The sequence below is a fragment of the Rhinoderma darwinii genome, chromosome 6 (genome assembly GCF_050947455.1).
Source record: "Rhinoderma darwinii isolate aRhiDar2 chromosome 6, aRhiDar2.hap1, whole genome shotgun sequence".
In the NCBI taxonomy this organism is placed as follows: Eukaryota; Metazoa; Chordata; class Amphibia; order Anura; family Rhinodermatidae; genus Rhinoderma; species Rhinoderma darwinii.
The window spans coordinates 129,335,719-129,353,084 of NC_134692.1; the positions used below are offsets into that span (position 1 = coordinate 129,335,719).

General features: G+C 42.6%; 1 long non-coding RNA gene across 1 annotated transcript in view; it reads left to right on the forward strand.

Moving 5' to 3' along the window:
- The first annotated feature begins 7,972 nt into the window (after positions 1-7,972).
- Positions 7,973-17,366, forward strand: part of LOC142656483 (uncharacterized) — a 69,500-nt gene continuing 60,106 nt past the window's right edge. The window contains exon 1 of the long non-coding RNA XR_012849689.1: positions 7,973-9,015. This is a non-coding gene — a long non-coding RNA (uncharacterized LOC142656483). The remainder of the gene's footprint in view (positions 9,016-17,366) is intronic.

Consider the following 17,366-nt stretch of genomic DNA (forward strand, 5'->3'; position numbering starts at 1 on the left):
AGCAGCTGCAGCTGCTAGCGGCGCCATCGAAGGTGTCGCTGGGCCCGGGTGCTTTTCAAGCAGGGGAAGGGAGCCAGCGCAGCGCTCCCTTCCACCTGCTGTACACCCCGGCCCTGCCACACAGTGTACAGCGATGCCATTCGTCCGAATGGCATCAACTCCTCCTCACATGCACTATGGGAGCCGGGCGGCCGGGTACCCGGGCGAAGATAGAGCATGTCCTATTTTTTGACGGCCGGTTTTCCCGGCCGTCAAAAAATCGGTCGTGTGAATAGCCCCATTAGGGGTCTATTATTCTTAATGCAGCCGGGTGCCGGATGATTTATGAACGGCCGGCACCCGGCCGGGAAACCCTGCCGTGTGAATGAGGCCTAAGGGTTTACTGCATACTGTGTATACTGTTTATATTTTAAACTAAAAAATTAAACGGTATGCAATACGCTCCCACTAGTGCTGGCTGTGGGCAGCCAGAATAGTATCATACCAGAGGATGCCCAGCAGAAGTTGACCATTAGGTGGTTCTGCCTTTCATCATAACCCAACAAGTCAAGCAACCACCTTCTTACTATACATTCTTATTAATGGTATATATAGTGGTAAATTCCATATGTTTTGTATTCTCTTATTTTTGTATGACTGGGTAGGTCACTTCTACTCATTTACTGCTGCCACTATTGCTACCTTGAACTAATTAGCTACAGATTTCTCTATCTTCACAAGCATTACAGTTTTGCCACCATAGTAAGTAATAGAATATCTCTAGAATATGTCTTCACTATCTGATCAGTGGTAGACTGTCCACTGGGATCCCCATCAATCTTAAGAATGAAAGGGCCTACTACTAACCCAGGACTGTGCACTAACTGCAGCTCAATGCCATTAAATGAAGGTTTTGCAGTTACTTGTTAGGAGTTTTGCTGAGCAGAAAAAAAGGGGTCTAAGCTCCCTCTTTCTTTGGATCTTGGGGGTTTCAGAGTTCAGACCCCTACTGATCAGATAGTATGGCATCTCCTAGCCCTCACTTACTATGGTTGGAAAATCCCATTAATATTGTAACAGGAGTTAATACTGTAGGTCACTTCCTCCTAAAAATTCAACACACTCATCTCCTACTGCTGCCATCAATCCAATAGTCTGATTGCCTAAAGAGTGTTCTTTCCTCACCCACTTCACGGCCCTGCCTCTGTCCTATGGTCTTGCCTTCTGTCCTCACTAACATATTCTAACTAAATAGACATGTCACTATTTCGTACAAGATCAAAACACTCATCTCTTGCTGATGTCATCAATCTAATGGACTGTCTACAGAGCACTCTGTCCCCTCCCACTTAATAGTTCTGCTTCTGTTGCATTTCTGTTCCCAATAATCTAATCAAATGAATGGACAAGTCACTACTTCCTATAAGATCAACACCCTCATCTCTTGCTGCTAATATCAATCCAATGGTATGATTGTTCACAGCTTTTCTGTTCTTATCCACTTTAAATCTGGGTACACATGATGATAAACCATATAAATGTAGTGCAAGATGTTGTCCGTCCTTCCTCACCTGTCATGCTTCTGAATTTGACATCACGCAATTGTTTTATCAGAACTTTTTGGATATTATTTTATTACTGAGAAAATAAATAGGGTTTTAATGATCAGGAATTGCGCTACTGCGGTAAATGTTAACACATGATTGGAAGCTTCATGAAAAAAAAATTAAAAATCAACATCCCCTTATATTAATTCTATTAAGTCATTATGGGCTGTCTGATGCATGTCATGGGAGCCTCTATCCTGCCGTAACTTGAATACCAATATATTCTGGCTGTAATCAATGACTCCTTGTGTCAGGGGGGAACAGTACGCATTGCTGAGGAATAGTTTGCATGCTAATGTGGTGGATGTTTAGCAAATTGCCAAATTACTGAGATACTTGCTGCATAATTGACATCCAAGGTGCTATTGCATGATGAAAAAACCTGGTATAGAAAATTACAACCTTGGCAATGGGAGATTGAGAGGAAAGTGGAGAATTGGGATGATGGTTGGCGCAGATATAATTACATTTAGCAAATGACCAACTTTTATAGGAATAAGATGGTATACTATAATGTGAACTGATTAAATCAGTGTCGGAATGAGGTCCATTGGGTCCACTAGAAGAAATGACTCTGAGGGCTCAACCACCATCTATACAGAACAAGTTCACGTCTACTTTTCAATTTCATCATACCCTCAATATCAGGTTATATCCTCAATAAGTTATTTATAAATCAGCCCATAAGGAAAAAAAAAAAGAGTAATCTCCAAGTGGGGGTTTCTACTGCTTGACCTTTGGGGCAGATTATTGTGTCAGAGCCTGGGGTGACCAGAGGATCCTCTGGTACTCGGATGGGCCACTCCCAACATGTCAAAAATATCTTAGATGTTGAGAAGTATGAAAACCCAGACCTAAGTGACTACTATCATGACTACTGACCAATGACGAATACCCATGTCTCTGCAGACTTTAGTTTTAAAAATCTATATCCAACTTTTCTAGCAACTCTCCCTTGAGCCAAATACCTATGGTTGCAAGGGAAATCTAGTAAGTTTGACTGCCCTGGGACCTATTGAGCATTCTTCTGTTACTGAAGGATTCTTTTCTCAAATGAGACAAATGAAACATAAACTTGAGTAAATCTTAAAATATTACCGTACTGATTCCTCACACGAGAGAGAGAATTAGACCAACTGAACAGAAGTAGGAAAAGAGAGCACAGATGTTTCTTCACTATGAGAACATCTCCAGAGATCTCAAACCACAGAATATACAGCCAGAGAGACAAAACAGAGAGACAGAACAGTTGTTTCCTTTCAGCTATTACAGAGAGAGCTCGGAGACAGGACAATCCCTGGTGACTTCTGCTTTGGAATCATCTGAATTTACATGGGACACAGCTGAGGTATGTTCCTCAAACACTTGGCAGATGTATGTTTCAATTGGTGTAAGGGGAAGCAATCTACTAACTAGTCTAAATAATTTAGAACTTGATGATTGTATAGTATGGGATACTTGGGCTAAAATAAGAAAACCTCTCTTCATGGAAACCAAACTGTAGTATAATTTTCTGCTCTAATGGCCACTGATTTTGTCTGCAAAATATATAGCTTTCTGAGAACCTAGGATTCACTGGTGTGATATATGAGTAAAATATAACATTTATTTATAACTCTCTAAAAACAGGGGTACACTCACCACTGTGAAAAAGCCCCACCGTGTGTATAAAAACGTATTAAATAATAAACTCTGAGTTCTAATTCAATTGTGAACCTACTATAGCTCAGTGTTCAACAAGAATATCAATACGGAATCAGCATTTGAAAAATGGGCATAACAATAGTCTTGACCCTAATTCACACTAGAGTCCGTGATAACCGCACCGGAAGCTCCTAGTGTTAAGGTATACAAACAATGCTAGTGTTCCCAATGCTAAAAAATTCCTATTCACAACCGACCCAACGCGTTTCAATACTCATCATCAGGGGTCTGTAGCTTGGTCACTCTGGCCAGGGATGCCAGCGATATTTAGTTCAGCAGCAGGTATTCTGCTGTACTCCACGGAAGCATGCTCGCATAGATGTCAGCGGCATGCTTCATTCTGGGACTCTGGGTTATTTAAAGCATCTGACTCCTCCCCCTGTCCTCGGCACCGCCAATCGAAACAGCCAAACACACTCACCAATCGAATTTGTGACACCTGTCCATGTGACTCCCGGCCATCAGCTGACAGCCAGGAACCAACATCGACCGCATCAAAAGACGAACGCGCAGGTGCAGTAGAGGCCACAATCGAGTCGCCCATGCTGCCGGGAACTCACCACTGCAAAGAAGGAGTATATCGATATTTAAGAGTTAGGGTAAGTGTTGCGGATCAGCTCAAAACCCGCAGCTGGACTGCCATTGATAAAACAACTACACTGATAATACATATTGTGTAGATAAATGAATGTCTACCCCACTACAAGGTGTCATTGGAACACCTACTGAATAAGGAACCATAGCCAGACTGCCCACATGATGATCATTGATAATTAAGAGACCACCTGTCATGAAGACCATGTGGGTCTCTTGCTATCCTGAAGGGAAAACTGGCCATGGAAATGCATGTTTAAATGAATGTTCAAATAAAACATGCATAATTTGTCTGCTCATTTAAACCCCCTGGTTGTGTGCACGCCAATCTATAGATCCACTGGGCTACCTTTCATAGTATGAGGTTATCCCAGTCACCTCCCCGTTTGGGAGGCCTAATGAGTTCAATTGCTTGAAATTTAAGACATTCTGCACGACCCTGATGTGTAGCGTGTACATGTTTGGATATAGGAGTATCTCTAGAATTCGCAATATCGCCAACATGTTCTCTGATCCGGCGCCGAAACTGCCGCACCATTTTCTACACTAATAACTTCTTTCTAGCCTCCCTCCCATACAAGTGTATGCAGAGCTCCTTATATTTTTGATTTATTTGAATTATTCCCATTATTAGCGATAAAAGAGACATGGAGCATTTTTGTGACTTTTTGCAATATTTAGCAATCGTTTTAACGGCTCCAATTTTTGTAATTTTTTTTTGTCTAGTTCACTAGTTTTATTCAATGTCTATTGTATCTACAGATTGCTCTTTACATGGTCAGTTGAAATAATCTTAGAACGAAACAAAAGGTTTCCTACAATACCTAAAATTTTATTTCTAAGATTTTAAGAAGTCTTGTTAAATAGTCCCAGTGAGCACTGAAGGGTCAATACATCCACCTCAATGGTTTGTAATGCTGAGTTCAACATGCAAAAATGTCAATACATGGAGGAAAAATGAAAAGTAAGTCTTGAAAAAAAAAATAGAGAAATCTTTGAACTGTAGCTAGCCTGTCCTACTTACTGAAAATAAGATATCTGTTAATAGATATAACAGAAGCAAAGCCATACGTGTCTCACAGGCCATCTACGCTACTGCTATGAAACAATGGAGGTGACGGTGTCCAGATCCAGACAGTGCCTAATGTTAAAAGGATTGGTAACCAAAACAACCTCTTAAAAGCAGTTCTATGAGATTAGCAAAGCAGATCTGCTTTTTTTCCCCAGAAACAGCACCACTTTTGTCCATAGGCTGTATCTGGTATTGCAGCTCAACATTATCCAAGTAAATGGGCCTGAGCTACAATACCTGACACAGCTCATAGACAAGAGGTATGCTTTCTTTGGAAGAAAATGCAGACTTTTTTCTAATCTCAGGAAACCCCTTCAACTAGGATTATCTATTGTTGCACCCCTTGAATGGGACCCCAAAACTACCTTCGGGTAGCCAGTTTAAAGAGGCTCTGTCACCACATTATAAGTGGCCTATCTTCTACATAATGTGATCCGCTCTGTAATGTAGATCACAGCAGTGTTTTTTTATTTAGAAAAACTATCAATTTTTACAGAGTTATGACCTATTTTAGCTTTATGCTAATGAGTTTCTTAATGGACAACTGGGCGTGTTTTTACTTTTTGACCAAGTGGGCGTTGTGGAGAGAAGTGTATGACGCTGACCAATCAGTGACCAATCAGCATCATACACTTCCCTCCATTCATTTACTCAGCACATAGTGATCCTGCGTTGTTCACTATGTGCAGTCACATACACACACACTAACGTTACTGCAGTGCCTTGAGAGTTAATAGACATCGCGTCCAACCAGGACGCGATGTCTATTCACAATCCCGACATTCGGTAACGTTTCTGTGGGTCTTAATGACAGCTAGCGTGGTCTCACGAGATCACAATGTAAATCACGCTTGCTGTCATTAACTCCCATACAAACGTTACCGAATGTCGGGATTGTGAATAGAAATCGCTTCCTGGCTGGAGGTGATGTATAATAACTCTCAAGGCACTGTGTGTGTATGTGACTGCACATAGTGAACAACGCAGGATCACTATGTGCTGAGTAAATGAATGGGGAGAAGTGTATGATGCTGATTGGTCACTGATTGGTCAGCGTCATACACTTCTCTCCACAACGCCCACTTGGTCAAAAAAGTAAAACACGCCCAGTTGTCCATTAAGAAACTCATTAGCATAAATATAAAATACGTCAAAACTCCGTCAAAATTGATCATTTTTCTAAATAAAAAAACACTGCTGTGATCTACATTACAGCGCCGATCACATCATGTACAATATAGGCCACTTATATATAATGTGGTGACAGAGGCTCTTTAAAATGTGTGCTCTATTCAAATTACAGTGCTTTCCTGCCTGATTGCAAAGGAGGCACCATGTGACCAAGCTAGGAGACACCATTAGGGTCAGTTCACACAGCGTTTTTTTACATGTTTTTTGATGCGGAAAACCGCATCGGAAAACGTGCCACAAAACGTCCGAGGCGTTTTTTCCCACGAGCGGAAAAACCATCTCGCGGAAAAAAGAAGCGACATGCCCTATCTTTAGGCGTTTAGGTCTCTGACCTCTCATTGACAACAATGGGAGGCAAAGAAAGCGTATATCGTGGCGTTTTTTGCCCGCAGCGCTCAATGGCAGCAGGCAAAAAACGCAGCGAAAAACGCCACGAAAATCAGCGTGCAGGCAGAACAAAATCTGCCTCAAAATTCCAAACTGAATTTTGAGGCAGATTTTCTGCCTGCAAAAAAACTCAGTGTGAACGGCTATGTTCACACTGAGTAATTTTACGAGTTTTTTGACGCGGAAACCGCGTCACAAAACTCGTCAAAAACGACCCGAAAATGCCTCCCATTGATTTCAATGGTAGGCGTCGGCGTCTTTTTCCCACGAGCAGTAAAACTGCCTCGCGGGAAAAAGAAGCGACATGCCCTATCTTCGGGCGTTTCCGCCTCTGACCTCCCATTGACTTCAATGTGAGGCAGAGAAAGCGTATTTCGCGGTGTTTTATGCCCGCGGCGCTCAATGGCCGCGGGCCAAAAACGCTGCGAAAGACTCAGCGAAAAATCGGCGTGCAGGGAGAGGAAAATCTGCCTCAAACTTCCAAACGGAATTTTGAGGCAGATATTCCTCCCCCAAAATACTCAGTGTGAACATAGCCTTTAGGGTATGTTCACACAACATATTTTTGGGGCACAAAAATGCGAGGTTGATTGCAAGAGAAAACAGCCTCTGACAATCCAGATATTTTTGGAGATGATTTTTAAAGCATTTTTAGTGTTTGCATGCGTATTTTGAAGCATATTTTTCTAAGCCCTATTCACATGGAGTTTTTTGCAGGCAGAAAAATCCTGAAGGAATTTTGAGGCAGATTTTGACCTGCCTGCTGCAGTGTTTTTCAGCCGCGGCCATTGAGTGCCGCGGGCAAAAAAAAGCCAAGAAGACCGCTCTCTCTGCCTCAAATATCAATGGGAGGTCGGAGACGTAAACGCCCGAAGATAGGGCATGTCGCTCCTTTTTCCCACGAGCGGTTTTTTAAAACGCCTCCCATTAAAATCAATGGGAGGCGAATTCAGGCGTTTTTTTTAGCATTGTTTACGACGTGGTTCCGCGACAAAAACAGCGCCGTAATACTCCGTCTGAACAGGGCCTGTAAATCAGCTCCAAAAACACCTAAAGAAGTCACATGCCACTTCTTTTTATGAGGTGTATTTTTACGAGGCTTTTTTATTAATTCAGCAGCAAAAAAAATACGCCTCATATGAACTACAGTACACAGTGTATTACCCGTTTAAATCAATGGGAAACGGCAAGCGTATTTCAAGTGTACTTTGGAGCGTAATATAAGCGTTTTACACCCGAAATAAGCCGTGTGAACATCCCCGACGTGTCCTTTCCCTTCATTTAGTATAAGAAAACCCTGGTTAAAGTGACAGGTTGCTGGAGTGTAGGAGAAGAGAGAAGTTCGGCTCCGTCTTCAGGACAGTCCAGGGTTTGTGCTGCCCTATGAGTCTCATTACCTGTCAGCTGTGAGGACTCCCATCATGCATTGCTCCCAGCCTGGAGAAGACAGGTATTGCCAGCCAAGAGTTCTGGTGACAACTAGAGTTTGTTTTGAGGTGGTGGGCAGTGAACCCCTCACCCTGATATCTAGGGCAGCTACGAGGCCTAGTTCTGCCGTGCTGCCCACATCTCTACTATTTTTGTAGGGAAGCTACGAGTTTAGACGTTGGACGGCCGCAGCTTTATTTTTGCGCTGAGTTGTGTATGAAATAATAAAGCTGGTTGTGACCAGTTTTAAACCTAAATCATGGTGGGTAGCGAGAATTTTGTAGTGTGCCAACCATCTTGCCCCGGAGGTGGCGGTGGAGGAGTGATCTGGGCATAAAAACTGGCACGTCAAATTTGCTGCTTTGTGATTTAAAGGGCCGGAATCCCAATTAAAGAGCCTGTGGTCTCTGCTAAATTAGAAGACTGTGTTTCTGCCCTGTGAAAGTTATGCCCGGAGCTTTGTAAACAGATGGTGCGAGCCGGCCTATGGCGGCACTGGAGAGTGCCTACTGAGGTAATGGGCACAATTGCTAAACCGAAGGAGGCTACAATGGTGCAAGAGGAGGTGCCCGTTAAGAGAGAGCCCTTTATGCCGTGTCGAGGCTATACAAAAGTCCAAGGTGTCTGGATGTCCAAAGGAAAAGTGACGGTACCGTTGTCAAGGGCAACCACCAAGCAGATTCATGTTGGTGGTGTCTGAGAGCGGACTATTGGAAGGATGGATGCCCTGTTGCCAATAGGCCATGTTTTCTGGGATAGTCCTAAAAAGGTGGATTTGCTGAGGCGCATGGATGTCGTTGCTAAGAGCGACCAACCTCAACAGCATGTGGCTGTCACCGCTGTACAGCAGATGGAGCCGTGTTGGAGGTGCCAAAAATCAGACGGATGTGCCCTTGATTGTTCTCGGGTCAGGAGGCAAGAGATATTGCAAAAAAAAAACATGTGAATTGTTGTTGAGTGGAATCCCACTATCGATCGATCTGGATTATTGCCAAGAAGCCTCAATGGTGGTTCCAGAGTTGTCACCGTTCCTTAAGAAGGGTCCTGATCGAGGTAAGACTGATCCTAACTCTTATGAGACTGTATTAAGGACTGTGCAGCACAAATTAATCTAAACCAAGGAGAGTTTTTCTGCACGTAAATTGATCTGCGGTGCGGGTTTTAAAACCTGTAGCATATTAATTTATCTTAAATTTGCCTCTCAGAATTTTGTGTGACAATTTTAGAAAAAAAACGCAGCATAAAAGTTGCATCAAAATGTAAAAAACGCACTTAGAAATGCATAAAAAAAGCAATATTAAACGTGTTTTAGATGCAGATTTTACATTTTGATGAGGAAACTGGTGCGGATTATCTGCTGCGGATTTTGGTGCTTTTTTTTAATAAACTTGTCCGTTACATTTCTGAGACCGCAATGGAAGATAAATTGACATACTGCGTTTTTTTTGTTTTTTTTAAATCCGCACTGTAGATCAATTTACGTGTGGAAATATTCCGCAACATGTAGCTGAGATTACTTCATATCTAATTTACTTTGCTGCGGATTTGCACAGGAAAATCTGTGTGGCAAAACTGCAAGTAATACGCATCGTGTGCATGTGTGTTTAACCCATGAGTATAACATAAAGCCAGTTCAGATGACTGAGCGAAATCGCAGCTGATGCAGAAGAGGGGAAGTGTGCCCCTAGAGGTCGTGGTTGACAAAGGCAAGAGTGTCGCATCTGATGTGTGTACTGTTACTAACTTTAACCCAGAGAATAATGTTGCTATGCCAGTTTTGTGTAAAATGAATTCTGTGAGATTTCCAGAAACGGCGCCACTTTTGTCTATAGGCTCTGTCTGGTATTGCAACACAAAAATATTCAAGTAAATATGGCTGATCTACAATACCAGACACAGCCATGGACAAAAGCTGAAAATGTTCTGGTTGCTATTGGTGACCGGCTGTCTTGTGCACCTACGAGTGACGATGGCCAAATTTAGTATAAGTGTAGGAGTGGGTGAATTTGACAATGTGCAAACTGTAGGGTGACCCTAAGTAAAATTGATATTTCTCTTATAGAAGTTACAGGAGATGTTGAGAAAATATTTTTGCAGCAGAAAGGGCACTGCTATAAAGAGCCAGTGAGGTGTGTGCGCGATGTGTCCGTGGTCACTAATGAACCAGATGTATCTGAAAAAATGTCCGTAGAGGTTGGAGTTGTTAATGATAACATGGAGTACAACTCTACCATGCATGGTGATTGCGAAAAAAAAGGTTTATAGTGCACTAGGGGTCACTGTAATGCCATCCTTTAGCCGGGGCCTGTGCCCGGCGGAACCCATTTACTTTAATGGGTTCCGTTGGTTTCCGTCATTTTGCCGCACATAACCGTGCAGCATACTGCGCTACTTTGTACTGAGTCTCCAACACAGATGTGAACTTCCCCCTATCAGTGCACGGTGAATGGTAAACGTTTTACTATATATATGTGTGTGTGTGTACTTACTTTTTTTTTTTTTTTTTTTTTTTTACGATTAATTACTTTTTTTCCTTTGCTGTAGAATTCTTACAACATTGGTGATTCTTGGGGAGTGCAGGGGGGGCCCCACAATTAACCCTTGCCTTGGCCCCTAAAGAGGATAAGAACGGCCCTGCATCTTTAGAAATTGTACAGATAATTCCTAACATGTAGAAAATGAGACCCAGGTAGCGCTCACTCGTGCCAAGGTAGTAAAGGAAGCCATAGAATAGGACTTTTAGTCTTGTTCATTGGATACGGATTGAAGCTGCTAGTGCTATATTACAGGTTGTGAATGGCAACAGGCCGTATTCAGGGGCATACTTTTTAAACCAAGTTATCTTCGCCACGCTCCCTCTGCCCTCTGGTATTATGGTGTTGGTCTGCATGTATCGGCCAGCCATGCCGTTTACATTACAAGCTCTGACATAAAGGGCTAGGCTAGCAGATATGTGCTTACCACTATTTTTAGTGCAAAAACCAGCATGTATATTGCCACAATAAGTGCCCCCTGTAGATATTGCCACAGTGCCCATGTACATAGCGCCACACACTGTCCATGTAGATAACACAACAGTGTCCATACCTCCCAACCATCCCAGATTCATATATGGACAGTGACATCAGGGCTTCCCTCTAGGAGCGGAATTCCCGGCCTATGCTCTGGCTGAGGATTCTGCTCCTAGAGGGAGTCCCAATGGTGTGATCTACAGGAATGGGGCGGGGGGTAGCGCTATTTACAGGGGGGGTGCTATTTTTAAGGGGTTGTAGCACTATCAACATGGACAGTGACAATATATAGGGGCACTATCTACATGGGCACTGGCACTAGGGACAGCTTTGGGGGCATTATACTGTATGGGGCAGCTATGGGGGCATTATGCTGTATGGGGGCAGCTATGGGGCATTATACTAGTCCTTCTCAATGAATTAGAATATCATCAAAAAGTTTATTTATTTCAGTAATTCAATTCAAAAAGTGAAACACATATATTCTATACAGTAGATTAATTACACACACACAGTGATCTATTTCCAGCATTTTTTTTCTCTTAATGTTGATGATTATGGTAACAGTTAATGAAAACCCCAAATTTAGTCTCTCAGAAAATGTTAATATTATATAAGCCCAATTTCAAAAATGATTTTTAATACCGAAATGTTGGCCTACTGAAAAGTATGTACAGTATATGCCCTCAATACTTGGTCAGGGCTCCTTTTGCATGAATTACTGCATCAGTGCGGTCTGGCATGGAGGCGATCAGCCTGTGGCACTGCTGAGGTGTTATGGACGCCAGGTTGCTTTGATAGCGTCCTTCAGCTCGTCTGCATTGTTGGGTCTGGTGTCTCTCATCTTCCTCTTGACAACACCCTATAGATTCTTTATGGGGTTTAGGTCAGGTGAGTTTGCTGGCCAATCAAGCACAGTGATACAATGGTTATCAAACCAGGTATTGATACTTTTAACAGTGTGGGCAGGTGCCAAGTCCTGATGGAAAATGGAATCAGCATCTCCATAAAGCTTGTCAGCAGAGGGAAGCTTGAAGTGCTGGGAAATGTCCTGCTAGACGCTGCACTGACTCTGGACTTGATATAACACAGTGGAACAACACCAGCAGATGACACGGCCCCCAAACCATCGCTGACTGTGGAAACTTCACACTGAACTGCGAGCAACTTGGATTGATGCCTCTCCACTCTTCCTCCAGACTCTGGGACCGAGATTTCCAAATGAAATGCAAAATGTTACTTTCATCTGAAAACAGGACTTTGGACCACTGGGCAACAGACCAGTCCTTGTAAAGACTTAGGAAACCTTTGCAGGTGTTTTTATTGATTGGCTGATTAGAGTGTGACACCATGAGGCTATAATCTTCAACTTTTACCCAATATTCTAATTTTCGGAGAGACTAAATTTTGGGTTTTCATTAACTGTTAGCCATAATCATCAACATTAAAAGAAACAAATGCTGGAAATAGATCACTCTGTGTGTGTAATGAATCTATAGAATGAGTTTCACTTTTTGAATTGAATTACTGAAATAAATTTACTTTTTGATATTCTAATTCATTGAGAAGGACTAGTACTGTATGGGGCAGCTATGGGGGCATTATGCTGTATGGGGGAATTTGTTTGCATTGGGGCATCTGTGTAGGTATTATACTGTCCGGGGGCATTATAATGTATGGTGACAGCTAGTGGGCAATATACTGTGTGGGGACAGCTATTTGGCAATATACTGTGTGGGAGGCACTATGGGAGCATGATGCTGTGTATGGGCGGGGATTGGATCGGATTAGAGGCGTGGCTTAAAAGGAAAAATTTGCCACTTGCCACAACGGTTGTCCCTCTTTGTGATACTTCAAAGTTGGGAGGTATGCAGTGTCCCCTGCTTCAATAAAAACACACCTGTTTCTATTCCCGCATAGTCCTCTCATCAAAAGATGCTGACCTGGTCTCTTCGAACGATGCCTGCTTCAGTGGAGTAACGCAGGTGGCGTGATGTCATCGTGCAGCCAGCATTACAAGAAAAGTGACAAATGGCAAGGCAGAAAACGAATGGTTCTTTTGCCTCGCCAGCGCTTTCAATAGTATACACGTCCTAAGGACGTGGATACAATTAAGTTCAATAGCGTGTGAGGGCCTTATGGCCATGGCCACAGGGGGAGGGGGTGTTTCCAGGCAACTGGAACCACCTTCTGCGTGCGCCACTGTTTTACCTCTAAGCAGAAGCAGGGCCCTAGTGCTGCTGTGGAGATGACCACTCCATAGTCTGATAATCTTAACCCTGAAGTGCCTAAACAGTGTTATTGGAAATCGTTCCTGGCCGGCCAGTCTGATAAAGTCGCACGTGACCGGTTTAACGAAACTCTCACAAACCTGAATTGGAAAGTTGTAACGTACATGAGCAATTGTGATGTCCCTTCTCTAGTGGAAAGTACACATATCAATGTGGGAATTATGGACACGGGTGAAATATCTGATGAACGATAGTGCCTCCAATTAGATGGTATATCATATGGTTTATGGGTGAGAGTACCCTAATGTAGGAAATTTTATCCTGTGGGTTGTAGTTAAAGAGAACCTTTCACCTGCCCATACATGCACAGCATGTAATGGGCAGGGCTGCACAAACCCTGGCGCACTTTACATTTTTTTCCTATCCTCCTCCGTTATTTAGATATCGGTGCCGTTATATTTGGCGCCAGATATTTAAATAACAGCCTGAACTTTCAATGGGGCACACACACACGCTCTCCTCTCTCCAGCTCTTGCTGTGACACTGTCCGTAGCTGATTGGACAGTGTCACAGCCATAGTAACGCGCCCCCTTGCCAGTGCACGCCCCATTGACAGTTCAGGGGGTTATTTAAATATCGGGCGACAAATATAACGGCACTGAAATTTAAATAACGGAGGAGGATAGGAAAACATTTAAAGTGCCCCAGTATTTGTGCAGCCCTCCCCATTACATGCTGCACTCAGCTGCACATGTATGGGGAGGTGAAAGGTTCTCTTTTAAGTGATCAAGGGGGGGGGGGGGATATGTAGCAGTGCAGGTACTAAGGGGGATTTGCTCCGAGTGTAATATTCAGGTGTGTTTCCCTAGAGAAAGTGTTTTTTCTCTTCATTTAGTATGTGAAGAATCCGGACAAAGGGACAAGTTGCTGGAATCAAAGGCCCTGTTTACACAGTTTTTTGGAGCTGGTTTTGACGGGGAAACAGTGTCAGAAACTGGGCCAATTAATGTCCGAAAATGCCTCCCATTGATTTCAATAGGAGGTGGAGTCCTTTTTATCCTCCGAATTAAAAAAAAATGCAGCACAGTGCAGGCTGGTCAAAGGAATTTTGAGGCAGATTTTTCTGCCTGCAAAAAAACTCAGTGTGAACAGGCCCTTAGGCCAATGCACACAACCGTGGTTTTCACGGTCTGTGCATTGGCCTGAGCCCGGACCGCAATAAAATGAGGACAAACCATTATACGGTCGGCAATTGGGGTCCGGGCTTATTGAAATCAATGCACATTTTGTGTGTGCACGGTCCGTGATTGTGGACAGTCCGCGGATGACACTCACAGCTATGGCCATGTGCATGAGGCCTTAGAGAAAAGTTCCATTCCTTCTTTAGGACTGTCCAGGGTTTGGGCTACCTTGTGAGTCTCCAAGGCCGGCCTTCGGTTGGATGGTGCCCTGTGCGGGACTCTCTATTGCTGTCCTCCACAAACCAAAAATTAACCACATATATAGACACGCACATACTGGAACATAAATACTGTACATTCATAAAGGGACAGATTTAGACAAACGGGCAAATCTATATACACACACGCACATTCTGGAATATATATATATATATATATACATATCTAGACTTACAGACACATAATGTATAAACACACACACATAAATACACTGACAGGAACATATACAAATACATAAATGGCACATATATACAAGCACAAAGACATTCGGATACATACCCATATATACACATTGCAGATAATGTAGTAGATGTCACTGCAGTCCTATGTAACTCCACAGATATCACACTCGGATAACTATACCCACTCATATATAAATACACACAGATATATATATATATATATATATATATATATATATATATATATATATATATATACACACACACACAAACATAGACGCACGTAGACACTTACCATCTCTCCTTGCTGACAGGATCACAGGCTTCTTGCAGGATGGGCTGTGGGCGGAGCTTCCTCCTCTGCTCTTGCTCCTCGGCTCTTGTTTCTTCTGTGTGTATCGAGGAGCAGAGGACAGAGCAGAGATATAGCCCAGTGGTACCCCCTACATGCTGGGAGGGTGCAGCGCCCTGTGCACTCGCTCAGGTCGCACACCCCGGAGGCCGGCCTAAATCTCATTAGCGGTCAGCTGAGAGGACTCCTTTTAAAATTGGGTACACACGGTGTGTTTTTGTTGCGTTTTCTTTGTTTTGGTTGATAATCTTCCATGTCTCTCAATTTTCTAGTGTGGCAACCATATAACCCCGGAGATGTCCATCCCGTGAGCTGACTTGCCCCAAGTTGTCATATATATATATATATATATATATATATATATATATTTTGTATGTGATTATCGTGAGTAATCCCTGTTGAATTTTTGTCTGTAGTCTATGGGATCTTCAGGAATAACTCTTTAAAGAGACTCTGTCACCACATTATAAGTGCCCTATCTCCTACATAAGGAGATGGGCGCTGTAATGTAGGTGACAGTAATGCTTTTTATTAAAAAAAACGATCTATTTTCACAACGTTAGGAGCAATTTTGGTTTATGCTAATGAGCTTTCTTAATGCCCAAGTGGGCGTACTTTTACTTTCGACCAAGTGGGCGTTGTACAGAGGAGTGTATGATGCTGACCAATCGGCATCATGCACTCCTCTCCATTCATTTATACTGCACTAGCGATATAGTTATATCACTATGTGCAGCCTCATACACAAGCCCTAACATTACTACAGTGTCCTGATAATGAATACACATGACCATCCAGCCTGGACGTCATGTGTACTCAGAATCCTGACACTTCTGAATCTTTTTTGTGAGATTCCGGCAAGTGAAACCAAATCTCGCGAGATTACGGAACTAAACGAGATTTGGTTTCACTTGCCGGAATCTCACAAAAAAGATTCAGAAGTGTCAGGATTCTGAGTACACATGACGTCCAGGCTGGATGGTCATGTGTATTCATTATCAGGACACTGTAGTAATGTTAGGGCTTGTGTATGAGGCTGCACATAGTGATATAACTATATCGCTAGTGCAGTGTAAATGAATGGAGAGGAGTGCATGATGCTGATTGGTCAGCGTCATGCACTCCTCTGTACAACGCCCACTTGGTCGAAAGTAAAAGTACGCCCACTTGGGCATTAAGAAAGCTCATTAGCATAAACCAAAATCGCTCCTAACGTTGTGAAAATAGATCGTTTTTTTAAAATAAAAAGCACTGCTGTCACCTACATTACAGAGCCCATCTCCTTATGTAGGAGATAGGGCACTTATAATGTGGTGACAGAGCCTCTTTAAGCACCATTTAAGCTTTTTGATTAAATTTGGTTTACTTTAAGAGAAAATGCTTGAAACTTGGACCATGTCTCAAAAGATCTGCAAATACACAGATGGAATTCTGGGATTCAGGCCTTTGAGAATGAATGCTGTTAAACTGTCGTTAAAATGACAATTATTCTGCTCCAGTGCTACTTTGTTCCAGATTCCTAAGGACATTGTAGTATGTATTCTGCTGTCCAAGGGGAATATTGGTTCCATGTAAATATTTCAAGCGTGTGAGACAGCTGCTGCTGCTCCAATTATCAGAGGCAGGGACCCTTTAATCACTCTCCCCTCAGTGCCATAGGGAATACAATAGGATGAAGAAGAACAAAAAGGATAATACACATGTCAATCCAGGGATTGATTGCAGGAAATCACTTAGAGGGGGTGTATAGCTTTAAAAAGAAACTGGTGGTTCTCTTTATTTTTAGAAAGCCCAATCTAGTCATTGGTATAATCGAAAGTCGGAGCCATCCTCTTCCAGTGTTATGACAAATTGCTCGACTTTCATGGAATTCTCAAATATAGATTTTTTTTTCACATTGAAAGGGTTTTTGTAACTTTTGCAACTTTAGAATTACTTTTTCTTCTCATGGTGATCAAGTATGTCACAACGTTACCATTGATTTTTATTCTATATCTTTCAGAAAATTGCTTTGGACCATCCCTGTTTGTTAGAAAGATCCTACAACAATTAGCCGATCACAGCAGCAAGTGTTCAATTTCTCTGCAGTGCCACCACAGGGAAAATTAAGCATTACATGATTGTTGGTGAAATCAATGGGTTGTATGTGTAATGCAGAAACATGCTGG